The sequence below is a fragment of the Micromys minutus genome (assembly GCF_963924665.1).
Source record: "Micromys minutus genome assembly, chromosome: 11".
Lineage (NCBI taxonomy): Eukaryota > Metazoa > Chordata > Mammalia > Rodentia > Muridae > Micromys > Micromys minutus.
This window is the reverse complement of record NC_137980.1, coordinates 45,894,679-45,904,709: the sequence shown is the minus strand read 5'-3', so window position 1 is coordinate 45,904,709 and position 10,031 is coordinate 45,894,679.

The following is a 10,031-nucleotide window of genomic DNA, read 5'->3' as shown; positions in this document are numbered from 1 at the left end:
GAGTTCCTCAGAGACTTGACGGCTCTGGCTCTGAGATTAAAGCCCTGAGCAGTCTCATGAAGCTCTACACTTAGGCCCTACTGGGCTTAGTGTCTCCTTGTGTTGCCACCAGTTAACATTAAATAACTAATAATATCTAATATTCTATACATATTTTTATGAGAGCAAAATTTGCTGAACAAATCTGTTTAAATATATTTAATTATATATAAATATAACTAATAACAGATATGTGATAAGTAAAAATTAAAACAATACATATAAGAGAAATCATCTTGTAGTCCTGCTATCACAAACTGTGAGGTCAAGTTTCCAAATTTGGGGAAATCTCAGGAGTCAGCACATTCAGAGATACCACACTCAGGAGGTGGGAGAACCACGTTCATGGTTGCAGTATCTCCCCTGTCAGGAGAGTTTGACCATTTTAGGAGAGTTGAGTAACATTTTGTATGTGTCATCTGTCTCCACTAGCTAGTAGTTATTGGCTTCACTGTTCCTTAAGCTGTCTGATTAGAATATGCAGGCCTAGGTCTCTGGGGCACATTCCATCACTCTTTTTCTTGTTGGTCTCTTCTTGCCTTAGACTTGTTTTTATTTTAAACAGAGTTGCTTTTACTTATTTATACTCACACGTAGATGTCTGTGTGTGGATGTGTGCATATCAGTGCAGGTGCTTTTGGAGGTCAGAGGCATCAGAACTTCCTGGAACTTGAGTCACAGATGGCTGTGAGCTGCCCAACATGGGTGCTAGGAATCACGCTTCTTGTTCTTCAAGAACAAGATGACACTTGAACCACTTCATAGTTAACCACTGAGCCACCTCTCTAGCCCTCATTCTTGTTGATTTCTGAAACGTTTTCTCACCCTAAAAGAAAACTTCATACCCATCAAAGTGGATGCTACCTACACTTAAACTCCTACCTCCTTGCTTCTCCTCCACCACCATCCTCCAAAGGTTGCCGAGAACTCTTTTTCTCAACTGAGTCGCACCTGCACCATCTCCATGTTTAGAATCCTTGCTCTGAGTGTTACCAAGTTCCATTCTGTGTCAGCTACAGAGCAGAGCTGCCCACATGAATCAAGCCATGTGGAACCCCTCAGCCTGAAAGGCCTTCCTCACCAACCTCCTCTCCTCTCGAAGATCAGTTCCAACGCTTTAACTCTGTGGTCCTGGTCCTCTAAAATCCAAATGATAAAAGAACCATGAGCTGGGAGTAGCTGAAGGGCAACCTGCCTCAGGACTGACCTTCACAGAGACGGGTTGAGAGAGAGATGGGCAGATTCATTTCCACACTGATACTTTAGAGACTATAGACCTTACTTACAAGAGAATTATGTACCAATGAGATATAAATAAGCATGTTAACGTGTTCCTGCTGAGGTCCAACTTAATGGCCAAGAAACTAATTATTATAACTTGGAAAGGTCTGAAATAAATGCAGCCCGTGAGGCGCTTGTTATCACATCAGGAATGGAGCCATGGAAGTTGAAAACAATGCAGGACCACTGAACGGATGTTGAGCATGCAGTGAGCAGTTGTCCATATTGGTCAATAAGGTTCTTTGCCCTGTCATGACATCCACTATTTAACAGTAAGCTTGCGTGCTCGATGCTAGTTTCTCCTAAGAGTCTTAAGGATTATGAAAGTAGAAAGGAGCCTGGATAGCCTAGGGTCCAGTGCTCAGCCATCTTGCTTCTGCCTTGGTAGCTGATGCCTCAGAGGTTGAGAGTGGGGTGTGGTATTATAGAACCTCACTGTGGCCAGAGCATCACAAGTCAAGTCTTTATGCCTGAGCCCAAATCTGCAGGCTGGGTCCCCCTACTGCCTCAGTCTTCCCCTCCTTGCTCACCTGGCCCAGTCCCCACATCTAAGATGGCGTTTCAGCGGGGGACCATCCCTGGCTTAATTTCCACACTCCCATTTTCCTTCGCAATGACCCTTAAGTGTACATAACCTTCTCAATCCAGTAGCTCCTCCAGCACCTCCCACACACCACTTCACGTCTTTGTTTCCTTCCTCCTTTCTTACTTCCTGACACCCTGGCCACCAGCATCATTACATCCCTCAGCACCTCATCCACAGAACAGAACCATCATCTTTCTAACACTCCCTGCCTAGACTGTCCAGCAACCTTGGCCACATCCAAAAACTGACCAAGACCCAAGCTGGTCATTCAAATAGCATGATTTTTTCCCACTCCTCATTCCCCACCTATCTCATCTCTCCTCATCACCTAACCTAATAAACTTTCTCTTTCTTTTCTTGCATTTCTCCTATTTGTTATGACTCCTCCCCTGCAGAAGAAGTAAACAGTGTCCAGCTGCGCCAGTTTGCTTTTAGCAAGATGATGACTCCTCCCATGGCTACATAGGTATGACCTCATCCCCAGTTCTTCCACCCTGTACCCTTCTAGCCAATCCCTGAGGCTACATGCAGAGTAGAATAGATTACAACTTGTTGGGAGGTTTGGGTGGATATTTGGGTGAAGATCTCATGACCATCCCCACTCCTCCTTCTATGAGGGACCATCAATAGTCAACAAGCTGTGATGATCTTTAGCAAGGTAGCATGGCTGAATTCATAAAGGTGGTGGCACTTTGGTTTGTAGGATAGCCCTGTACAATATTCCTATATGAGCTTCAATTTCCCCATCCATAAAGTGAGGGCTTGAAGCAGCTAATCTCTGAGGCTCCCCCTTCTGTGGCTAAAAGAAGACTGTAGCATGCACACCCCTCTTAAAACTCTGTTCTGAGTCATTAAGTGCTTGAAAAAAGTAGAAACAGACCACTGGGATCCCAGCACAGGCAGGGAAGGGCGTTCACTCCTGTGCTTCTTCTCCTCGATGCTTCGATTTCTTGTGAACAAAAGTAGCTTGGTTTGATTTCCCCAAAAGAAAAACCAGAAAGAAGCCAAGACTCAAATGAGTGTCCAGGCTCATCAAACCAATAACAAAACCACACAGAACACAGTCATCAAACACAGCTCAACAGGAAACGTAGCTTCAGGCCCAGGGATCCAGGTAGGGCCAGAGAGACTAGGGAAGTCAGGGCTGTGAGAAAGGCTAACCCCAGGTGTGGCTTTCTTTTTAGGACAATGCTCCCAAGTGTCATGAACCAGATACAAACACAAAGTATAGCTTGTTATATTTTGGGACAAGGTTACATTATTATTGTCTCTTCCTTCATCCTCCCATAAGTGCCTCCAGCCTTCTAGGGAGAAAGAATAGAACGGAGATGCTGGCGTTGAGATGACAAATTGGGCCCTGTGTGATACTTCTGGATAGTGCTAGGGAGATGAGCATTGAGTAGGGGATATGGGCTATGGACCTGTGTCACATCTGAATATTTACTCTCTCTCTCCTTTATTTTGCTTGTTTCATTTTTATTTTTATCTATGTGCATGTGTGTCATGGTTGAAGACAACTAGTACGAGTTGGTTCTCTCCTTACCGATTGGTCAAGATATGAATAATGGCACCACAAGACATGGCTTCAACAACAGTGCTCTTCTCACCATATGGCTCTTCCTTGGACTTACTCCCAGACTCTATCAGCAGTTGGCTCCAGGCTGACAGAAATCTCATGTCTGTGCCTCTGTTTCTTCTCCTACAAAATGGGCCTCCAGGTCACCCTCCTGGGATGTTATGAGAATTTAATGAGTTACTGTGAATGCTACCCTTAAAACGGTATCAGAAATATAGTTTGTGCTCAGTAAATATTGATAATTACTATGAATTATTATCCCAAACTCACTGAGTGAGAGGAGGCAAAACCAATCAGAGAAACTGAACCAGCAGGTGTTTTTTAGCCAGCTGTGGTGGCAAAGACCTCTAACCCCTGAGAGTCAATAAGGGAAGATCCACATTGCAGTGCAGCGCATTGACTGAAGCTGAACCTTGTGGCACCAGTTGCTCCCATCTTAGAAGATCAAGAAGCATAGAGAGGGCTGGAGAGATGGTTAACTCAGTGGTTAAGAGCACTGACTGCTCTCCCAGAGGTCCTGAGTTCAAATCCCATCAATCACATGGTGGCTCACAACCCTGTGTAATGGGATCCAATGCCCTCCTCTGGTGTGTCTGACAGCTACAGTGTACTTATATATAATAAATAAATCTTTAAAAAAAAAAGAAGAAGAAGAAGAAGAAGCAAAGAGAATGTGACCAGAAGGAGAGCTAAACTATGAGCTTCAAAGGGCTAGTTCAGTGCCTAAGTCACAGGTCTCGAAGGCTCCACAACTTCCCAAAACAGCCCCACCAGCTGGGAACCAAATGTTCAAATGCGCGCACTTGGGGGGACAGTCAATAACTCAAGCCATAACAAGCGCTAACAAAGCCCAAAGGGATTCCAATAAATTACCCCACGGCCATCCTGCTACGCCACACTGAGCGTTTTGATAGAGTAAATCTTTCCGTTTCCTCGTTTACACTTTCCTTCATATGTTATCTTATTTGTGTTGTGGTTGAAGAGTTACCAATTTAAGCCCTGCGGCAGAGAGGAGAGAGGGAGGGTACGGAGACATCTAGAAAAGCAGACAGATATTCCAGGATTCCAAAGCAGTCTGCAGGGCTGCCTCACCAGCATCGGTCAGCAGACAGCTCCTCATCTCCTGCACCAATCTGGAGATGTGGCTGTGTTTGTGAAGGTTTCCCAAAAGAAGGCTCTGAGAGAGGGGTGAGGTGTATATGCCCTATTCCCTCTTAAAGGTACATTTTATGGCTGTGTATATCAAGCCTAAACGGCCTGGAATTATGCCACGTACCCTGAAATACAGGAAGCCAGGACAGGAGCAATGTAGAAAAGAGCTGTCCATCAGCAGCCCGTGTTGGGGACACTGGGCTCTCTGGACAGACGGTCTGCCTGCTAGAGAGCCTCGGGACCATATTCCAGGTCAACGGGAAATAAGAGAATGCTTAGAGAAGGAAATAATCTATTTTCTGCAGCAGGTACCTTAGACAGGCATTCGGTATTTCAGCTTCAGCCCCTGACAGCCGTGAGACCAACCCAGGAGATGGCTCTGGTCAACAGTGCAAAACCCCAGCAGGTAAGGTCTACAGCTTGAGGAGCGGACACACTGAGTGGAAACTTTGGATGAGATCCCTGCAGCCTCTCCATGGACTCCTCACACCACCTTCAAGCCAGCAGCACCTCACCAGGAGTCTCCCCCACTGTCCATTTCAGCAACCCCGTTTCTTCCTCCCCACTTCTTTAACCCCAGCCCTCCCCAGTGGCTCTCTGGGGTTACCCTTAACATGATGTCGCCAGGCTGTCCCCCGAGTCTGTTAGCAATTGTGGAACCAGTATCTCTCCAGGGACAGGAAATATGCCCAGGAGGCTTCTGCCAGATGAAATTTGGTGTCCCCTCTCCTCTCATACCTTCGCATAGCCCTAATAAAACATCAGCCATGATCCAGGCCCTGCTCTTGGTGCTAAGGTGGGAAACACACACACACACACACACACACACACAAAAACCATAATAGGGTCTAAAGAGAAGGCTTGCAGTTCTAGTGTGAGTTCAGACCCCAGCACTGATGCTGGGTGGCTCACAAACACCTGTTCCAAGGGATCTCATACCTTCTTCTGGAGCTACATATACATAAATGATTTTTAATCTTTCTTTAAACAACAAAAATGGATAAACATCTGACTTGGTGACGTTTTCACTCTGAGAAGACGTTCAATGGGTCATTGCACACTGTCACAAATGAGTGCTACTGGGAAGCCAGGTTCAGGAGTCAGGAAACTACAACGGCAAAGACTGAGGCCAGTAGTCTTTGGCTTCATTGGACCAAAATATATGACAGAAACAACCTTGGGGAAGGAAAGGCCTGATCTGGCTTGTGAGAGCTAGTCCGTCTCGGCAGTGGGGCAGGAGGCAGGACAGTTTAGCAAAGCGTGGGACACAGCCCGGGCCACAAGTGGAAGCAGCAGGGCCTTCAAAAGCCACCTCCCAGAGATCCACTTCCACCAAGCAGACTCTACCTCCCAAGGGTGCAATGACTTTTAAGGCTGGGGAGCAAACACTCCAGAAGGAACCCATGGGGGACATTTCAGATTCTGAGGCCTGGCAGCAGCAGGGAGAGTGATCTAGCCAAGTTTCCTGTGCATGTGCTCACTGCTAGCCACACCATGCATGCGCTCACTGCTAGCCACACCAAGCCAACTTGGCCTTTACATGGGTTCTGGCGATGTAAACTCTAGTCCTCATGCCCCCGAAGTGTGTTAGTCATTGAGTCATCTCGCCAGCTCCCCATCTTCCCACCTCCAGCATCCAGTAAGGACTGAGGTAGGTTCACGACAAAGAAAGCTTGCTGGAGCCGTTTGCCAGCCGCCGTACCGAAGCACCACAGACTGCCTACCTAAAATTGTAGGCTGTCGGCAACGCACAACTGTGGAGGCTGGAAGGTGGCAATCAGTCAGGGGGAAGGTTGGTTTCTTCTGAGGAATGTGAAAGAAGGATCTTTCCAGGTCCCTCCCTGTGACTTGAGAAAGGCCACCTTCAGGACCCGCAGTGTTCTCCACATGCCTCCCCCCCCCACGTGTGTGTCTGCCTCCAGATTTTCCCTTTTCATATGGGACACTGTCGTGTTGGATGACAGCCTGCCCCAAATACCTCACTTTAATGATTTTCATTTCTGCCAGGGTTCTATCTCCGAATGCAGTCCCATTCTAAGGACTTCAACACATGAATTTGAGGCAAAACAAGAAGGAGTTCCAACACAATTCATAACACAGGCCAAGGATAATCTGATGATGAATAAGAACCTGATTCCAATTTCTAATCCTGCCTCTCAATTCTTGCTTACTTCAGCAAGTGAAGGATCCTTCCGGTTGTCAGAATAATCTGAATTAAAGGAATTCTCCTTGTATCTCTTCCAAATGACCAAACTCCATGTGTGAGCAATTATTCCCTTGCACGTTTGAGGTAGTGACCTGAAGAGAGACTCTCCCAGCTCTGAAAGTCCCATGGTTTCCAAGTACAAAACTTGAATCCCCCCCCCATAGACACACCTCAGCCAGAAGCAGAACAAAAAAGGCTGGGCTGGGCTGTAAAGGATGAGCCAGAGAAACCTAATACGCTATGTGAAAAAACCAGAGAGAAGCCCAGTAGGTCATCCCTTGTTCTGTTTCCAGAAACAGCTGGAGCCTTATCTACTATAGCCCTGTCTCCTCTCAGAAGTCCCCAAATATAATCCAGTCACCTGGGGTCTTAGATAAAAAATGTTTGCTGTCCATATCCCACAGCTTCTAGGGCTGGATCTCAGAGGAATGCTTTTTATGAGACGTCCAGGGTCTCTGGTCTCCAGCAGCGGTAGCAACTGCTGATCCTCAGCTGGGCCTAAAGATAAACATATGCTCAGGTCTCTGGGGATCCCAGCAGTTGGGTCTGTGGGGAACTGACATAGTTCCTAATCCTTGATTATGGCTCTAAATTGTCTCCAGGCAGACTCTGATTCCTATTTCTAACTCTGCCTCTCAATTCTTGATTACTTCAGCAAGTGCCTTTCAATTGCCCCATTCTTGTGTTTTATGAAGAAATGCCTCAAACATCAGTCTTTTGGGGGGAAAAGAAATAGCATATATAGATGTTATTTCCCATGTTTGGAAAAGTCTGAGTATGTCTGCCTCAAGAAGGGGTTGAAGAAGAAAATTATTTGTTATGGTTTTCATTGCTTTAGGGGCACTCCACTCAAAACATTTTTTTATAAACAGTGACGGTCACAAGAGGATTATACATGAGCTTCACTCTTGGGGGACCCATGATGCTATTGTTACTCAATGATGTCCCTTCAGTTCTCACTTCCATACAGTAAAGTCTGTTAGGGCAAACAGTCTCCTCTGTAGTTATGAGTCAAGGATTTTGTGGTGTACGGGGAAACCCGGGAGTCCCAGGAGTTTATGTCCCCAAGAATCATCCCTCATCCAGTAGAACTGGTGATATTAATTGCTCCAGTTGCCTTGTCTCTAAGTTGAGGCAACACCAAATCATATTCTACATCGGGTCACCAGTTCCCAAAAGATCAAGCTCTGGGACCCCACAGTAGTGAACTTCAGGATGTCATGGTCTTCCTTCCTTTCTCTGCCTCATTCTCTCTACATCCAACTGATGTTTCCTGTCATCAACATTAGGGAAGTGACATGCTCAAATGCTTATCTGAGGGGTTTCCACCTAAGGGAATTCTGGGAAAGACAAATCTAAACTGCCGTTCTGTTGGGTCACAGCTCTTACTCAAGAACTCAAATCCAAGACTCCACGACACTCCAGATTTAAGAGCAGAATAATTTAGGTATAACAGCATAAACTTTACAGGGCCTCTTCTGGAAAAGCTAAATGCAATCCTATAATTCAAATTGAGTGCTCCTTTGAGGCCTAGCGTGAAATTGGATTTGAAGCTCAAATAAACTGTCAGCATCTGAAAATGACCAATACAAACAATAGAGAGATGTTTTGGAGGTGAGATCTGAGATGATACAGCCATTTTAGAGAACAGCCCCACTCCCTGCAGAGGTAAAGCATCATATGACCCAGATGTCAAACCCAGTCATCATACAACCCAGCAACTCTGCTCCTAGGTCTAAACTTGAGAAAACATATGTCTACATAAAACTGTCCCATGAAGGTTCATTGTCATAATGGCCCCCAAATATAAAGAGCCCAAAGTCCATTAACACAACTAATGGACTGATCAACAAAGTGTGGTGTAACCAGCTACAGAGTGACCTTACTCTCTGTGGGATTCTAATAGATGTTACAACACTCATGTTCTTGACAACCTAGAGCCTGGTACAAAGTAAAAAGTAACCGGGCACAACAGGCCACCTATGATACAAGTCTACTCATAGAAAGTGTTCAGAGTAGGCAAATTCATAGAGGCAGAAAGCAAAGTGGTGACTGCCAGTGATGTGTAGGAAGTGACTCCTAATAGGTACAAGATTTCTTTGGGGTGGGCTGATAAAAATCTAACTTGGCAGTGGTAGTGGTAGCTGTCAACATGGCGACTGTGCTAGATTCCACTGGTGGGTTTTAGTGTGTGTGCATCATATCCCAATAAACTGTTGTTTGAGAGAAACGAGTGTTCAAATGTCCCCTCATAACAATGATGGAAGGACTTTGCTATGTCCCCAAAAACGTTCAACTGGAATTTTATCCTCCTGGAGAGGTTGGACATAGGATCAAGTGGGACCTACACAAGGTGATTAGCTCACAAAAGCTCTGTCTCTTGAATGCACTGAGTCATTTTTAGATGCCCAGGTTAATGGGTTATCTTTAGAACTGGTCTGTTATAAATGTCAGTTTGACTCCATTGCTTGTATGTACCCCTGTGCTGGTTAATAATAACTGTCAACTTGACAAGATCTAAAATCACCTAGGAGACAGGCCTCTGGGCACATGTGTGAGGGAGTTTTTAGATTAGGTTAATTGAGGTGGGAAGATCTATCCTAAATGTAGGCAGCACTGTTCTGGGGCCTGAAGACCCAGGTAGAATTTAAAAGAGGGCCTGAGCTGAACACCTTCACCTTCTCCTTCCTGAGTGCCTGTAATGTGTGACCAGCTGCCTCACACTTCTGCCACCATGCTGTCATGTTCGAATGAGATGCATCCCCTCATAAGTTTTTATATTTGAACACTTGGCGCCTAGCTGTTGGTGGTGTTTGGGATGGTTATGCAGCCTTTAAGGGGTGGAGTCTTGCTGGAAGAACTATGTCATTGAGAGCTAGCTTTGAAACTTAATGGCCTCACCGTCTCTCTCTCCCTCTCTCTTTCCTTCTCTCTCTCTCCTTGTCTCTCCCTCTCTCTCTCCCTCTCTCTCTCTCCCTCTCTCTCTCTCCCCTCTCCCCCTCCCTTCTCTCCTCTGTGTGTGTGTGTGTGTGTTCTATGTGAAGATGAACTGTAATCTCTGTTTCCTGGTTTCCAGTGCTGCCTCATTCTTCTGCTGCATACCTTCCCAGTCTTGATGGACTGTGTCCTCTTTGAACTGTAAGCTAAAATAAACCCTTTTTCTCTTCCTCCTTCCCTTTCTCCCTCCCTCT